General features: G+C 41.7%; 1 long non-coding RNA gene across 1 annotated transcript; it reads right to left on the reverse strand.

Annotated features, from left to right (window-relative positions):
• Positions 1–1,549: 1,549 nt before the first annotated feature.
• LOC143984307 (uncharacterized) lies at positions 1,550–3,930 on the reverse strand. The gene is made up of 2 exons (XR_013274786.1): positions 3,615–3,930; positions 1,550–1,875 (listed from the first exon to the last, which is right to left on the reverse strand). It is a non-coding gene; the product is annotated as an uncharacterized LOC143984307 (long non-coding RNA).
• Between the last annotated feature and the right edge of the window lie 1,443 nt (positions 3,931–5,373).

Raw genomic sequence — 5,373 nt, forward strand, 5'->3', positions numbered from 1 at the left:
TGGCTGAATAAATTTTGCCCTCAATGTATGACTAAAATTTAGTTTATTCGATTTTTCTTATAACAAAAAGAAGAAAATATCATTTTTTTTTCAAAATTTTCGCTCTTTTTCCATTTATATCGCAAAAAATAAAAATCGCAGAGGCAATCAAATACCATCAAAAGAAAGCTCTATTTGTGGGAAGAAAAGGACGCAAATTTCGTTTGGGTGCAATATTGCATGACTGCGCAATTACCAGTTAAAGCAGCGCAGTGCGAAATTGTAAAAAGACCTCTGGTCCTTAAGGTGTTTATTGGTCCGGAGCTGTAGTGGTTAAAGCTGATTTCTTTGAATGTTCGGGTGAGTTTAACCCCTTGGGGGTAAGTGTGCCTCACGTGGTAAAGACTGGGAGTCGGTGTAGGGTGCACTTACTATTAGCTAGGATCACCTACTAAGAATCAATTGTCATATCTTTATACGCTGAATGCGGAGTTGGACACTAATTATCATCCAACGCTAGCGCTTTAATAACATTGGACTGCTATATCTCATTAGACTGATCTTTGTGTTATTATATAATCATTCTGTATTATAAATTTTAAACAGCTGCTGTTATTAAGAATTCTCTGCTGTTTAACATCAGGAAAATTTATATATAATATACACACACACAGTATCTCACAATTGTGAGTACACCCCTCACAGTTTTGTAAATATTTTAGTATATCTTTTCATGTGACAACACTGAAGAAATTACACTTTATATTGTAGTAAAGTAGTGAGTGAACAGCCTGTATAAGTGTAAATTTGCTGTCCCTTCAGTATAATTCCACACACAGCCGTTGCTGTCTAAACCACTGGCAACAAAAGTGAGCACACCCCTATGTGAAAAAGTCCAAATTGGGGTGAAAGTATTAATAATTTCCATGGCTACCACTATTTTCCAGCACTGCCTTAACCCTCTTCGATATGGAGTTCACCAGAGCTTCACAAGTTGCCACTGGAGTCCTCTTCCACTCCTCCATGATGACATCACGGAGCTGGATGTTGGAGACCTGGCTCTCCTCCACCTTCTGTTTGAGGATGCCCCACAGATGCTCAATAGGGTTTAGGTCTGGAGATGTGTTTGACCAGTCCATCACCTTTACCCTCAGCTTCTTTAGCAAGGTGTCATGAACCATGAAACAGAGACAGAATGCTGTCAGACTCTGACTTCGGACGTTTGTTTGTTTACCGGGGCAATGGGGTTCTGGTGTGGGGGAGGCAGCTGAGAATTGGGTGTCTAGTGAGTCCATGGTTACTTCGCGCAAGGTGCCCCGGCCCGAAGGGGCGGTGGTAGCCGGCATGATGATGAACGTGACCTTACGGGAACTCATGTTAATTTCAGATGTACTGTATGTAGGCTATGTCCGCCTCCGCCTCTATCTCTGTATTGTACTCACTGGGCACTTTCCCTTCCTTCCCCCCATGTATCCCAACTGTATGTTTATGTTATATGTGCGCCCAGGTTGGGCATTGTTTAAATAAATAAAGTATATATTTGAAAAAAAAAAAGAAACAGAGACAGAAGTACAATCAAATCACACTTGTTTATTAATGAAAATAAAAAGGTAAATAGGAAAAAGCGTAGTCAAGCATAGCCAGAGTCCAGTAGCCAGATCGGGTAGTCAGCCAGTCCAAAGTTCATAAACCAGATCGGGTAATCAGCCAGTCCAGATGTCAGGGAAAGCAACTGCAAGCAGGATAGAAGCCAGGAGGGATGTTATCAAGCCAGTCTTGAAACAAACAGCAAGAGATGGTTCCTAGTGATGTGACTAACGTGAAGGCAAAGGAAAGAGTGAGCTGGAAGGCTTTAAATAGGCAGGTCAGATGAGCATCATCGGGAACAGCTGGTAACTGTGGAAAGAGAAGAGAGCTGGCAATTAGCCGACAGCTGAGCGGCCAGCCCAGAGGAGGAAGGGCTAAGCCAGCCCTGACACAAGGCAATAGTCATCTTGGAGGTGAGTGTCATAGTTATGCAGTGATCTTCCTGTGTTTGCTTACCTCCCCTCGTGTTCAGACTAAGAGGCCAGCCACTTCCACCTGGTGGTTTTTATAACCTCTCCTCTAAGCATGGCTCCACCCCAGGCCCTATCAGGGAACTCTATATTAACCTGTGCACTGCAAGCCATTGGGGCTGATCAACCATTGTGTATTCATTGTGTGTTTGGCTTCCTGGTTCCTGCTTGCTGTGTGCTCTATGTTTGACTCTTTAAGCGACCTTGGCGTGTTCTCAACGATTCCTGTCTGCTTGTGACCTTGACCTTTTGCATGTCCCTGACCATCCCTGTCTGCCTGTGACCCTGAACCTTTGGCGTGTACTCTGTGTTGTTCCTGTCTGCTGGTTGCCCTGACCTCTACCATATCCCCTTACTATCCTTGTCGTTCCAGCCTGCTGCTTCCTTCTCCTGTAGTCTACTGTGAGCATGAGCTGTGAGACCCTAGGGGCCGCGACCTGGAGCCAGACTGCAGCGAAGTCAATCCTCACCACTGAAGGCTCTGGTGAACACCCGCTGGCTCTTAGACTCTGCGCCCTGGGAAATCTATGCTCCAGCTGCCATTGGGATCTGTGTTAGTGATCCTGTAGACCTGTGTCCGGAATCTCCCTGGGTACAATCCGCAGCAGTCAGTCCTAAGGTCCACTACCTAGTGGTGCACTTCCGACTCCTACGGAGTGCATCTGTCACCTGGTCTCAGGTGACCTGACAGTGTGTTTGGGGTCATTATCATGTTGGAATACTGCCCTGCGGCCCAGTCTCTGAAGGGAGGGGATCATGCTCTGCTTCAGTATGTCACAGTACATGTTGGCATTCATGGTTCTGAAATGGATATTTTGATGATAGGCAACTCCTATCCTCATATTGATTAGTGGTTCCAAATTAATAACTACTGCAGTAGGGAACAGACACAAAAGATACGCTCAGCATCTTTCCAAATAACTGTTCTCCTTTATTATGACGCATTTGAAGGTTTTTATACACATGATTACGTAGGTATCACATTAATATTCCAATTGTATGTTTATGGTAAGAAGGGGCGTTACATAGGCAGGCTAATTCTAATCAGGATTTGAAAGAATGCAAAACATGTACTGAAAACATTGTTAGTGCCGTGTGCACAGTGAGGGCATCGTGCAATATATATGAAATAGAATACAATTATATACAGAACCTACAAATTTCCATTACAGTCTCCTCTCTTTTGATCAATATTTTGATCACTAACCATACCTGCTATCACCTTTAACCTGGAACCTCCACATGCTTAGGTGGAGGTAGTCCTGGCCAAAGAGGCAAAAACTCCATTGTGGAGAAAATAATAGCTGAGCAGCTTTTTTCATTACAAAATTACTTTTCATTGTGAAAAACAAATGATTGATAAGACATATTTATAGAGTACTGGCTGTACACTCCTGTGGCCAGAATGGCTTTCTAGCTTAATTGTTGGTATGCTGACTTATCAGCATATGTAAACACAGACAATTCTACATAAAATGGAAGAGGTACAAAAGACAAATATGACTTCAACATGGCTAAACTACTTTTCAAATATATATATATATCCCTTACAATTAAAGTAATTGAATCAAAAAGTACCCTAGACTGTTATCGCAAGAGGGAAACAAATCAAACACAGAGATTTCTTTCATTAAGTCATTTTTTCAGTGTCTGGTGTGGATCCAGATGACTTTTCCTTCAGATTTTGCAAAACTGTACATGAAAGAGATGCTGTATTGAGTCTCCAAACATTTCCTTATATATAAATGTCTCTTAACAATCCAAAAGTCACCTGGCTTTAGTTTTAGATCCTTCCAAACTTTTAGGATCTGGAATTGGGGAGAAAACACATAAATGAGTTTGTCAAAAACCTTAAAAGATCAGCAACATTCTCTGTGAGATCCGAATGGAGGACTTCAGCAGCTGACACAAAATATAAGCAAGTGAGTAACACACTCCCAAACCAATTCCCATAGGGAGAGAGTCCAACAGCCACTTAGGGGCTTGATAAAATATAATAAACCATTCAGGCAAAAGTTTTCTAGTTTCTTACTCTACTTTGTCCGCTACATTGTAGACAGCAGGGGGTGTAAAAATAAAACCTCAAAACTTCTAGTAAGGACTCCCCTATAAAAATGATTTCCTCTGTTACTCTCTGTAGATTCTGCATTCTGCACTTAAAAACTACTTCTGAGAACACCTTTTTACTGTGGCTTTTGCAGTAGCATTTGCCACTGGACATCCAGAAAACATGTCCACACAAACAAAATGCATACTCATAAGATTCCTGACTTGGGCATCTGGATATATCTTTTTGTTATCTCCGGAAGGGATGTTCAGCTTTTGGTAACACCTTTGGTAACAGGTAAAACAAGAAGTGGTATGTTATGAAAACAACTGTGGAGAACCCTGGCTCTATCCCACGCTCATTTACTAAGGCAGCCATAACTACTTGTGACTGATGACACGGTCCATGTGTCAAGCTGAAGGGAAAATAGTGTCTGGCAGACATAAATGATCACCTTTTCCAAAATCTTGTTTCGTAAGAAGTTGCCCTCTGTGGACCACTTGTGCTTCTCGTTCTGGGGTCCTTAAAGTTGAATTATTAATCCCAGCTATACTGGGCCAGAACTAGGGTGGAATCTGTGAGTTGCACAGACCCAGCAAGTGTCCGGTTCTGTAAATGCAGCATCCTAAGAGTCGCCTGGTCTGCTTCCATATGTGAGTTTTACTGTTAGTATGGCTACCTCAGCAAGAACCTGGAAGGCTGAAAACAGCCGATCAAATTAACTTGGCATGCTTGATTGGTTTACCCGCCGAAGTAAAAACAAACTTCTGGCCCTTCAAATGGAACCAAAAGCTCTCTATATCTTGACTATCTATATAAATATATACTCTTTTTATAGCTCACAGGCTTTGCTAAAACATGGAGCTCTGCTTCTTGAGCTGGGGAAAAAGGATCCAATGACTCTGAATACAGGGAATCCTTCTGGGTGATAAACTTCATCCTCAGTATAAAACCCTACAAAGTATATAACACTACAAAAAAGTAAATACTCGGGTCTTCTGGGAGTGTGTCCTGCACTGGGCTCACAGCAGCTGATTCCCACGTCATCAATTTAACACATGTGCTTTTTCTTTGTCTCCAGCCTCCTCCAATAGAGGCAATAAGGTGGCTGGATTCAAATGTATGCATTTTTCATTGTTAGATTTGTACATAAACAAACAAAACAAATTCATATTTTGAACCTTTCATTAGACAAACATTTAGTTAGCTATATATTTACTGCTCAGAATATCGGACCATTAAAAATTAAATATTCAACCAAAATAATGTCTGTAACTTTGTCTAATAGCA

The sequence above is a fragment of the Lithobates pipiens genome, unplaced genomic scaffold, assembly GCF_037356315.1.
Source record: "Lithobates pipiens isolate NorthernLeopardFrog02 unplaced genomic scaffold, aLitPip1_a1.2 Scaffold_16, whole genome shotgun sequence".
NCBI classification, from domain to species: domain Eukaryota; kingdom Metazoa; phylum Chordata; class Amphibia; order Anura; family Ranidae; genus Lithobates; species Lithobates pipiens.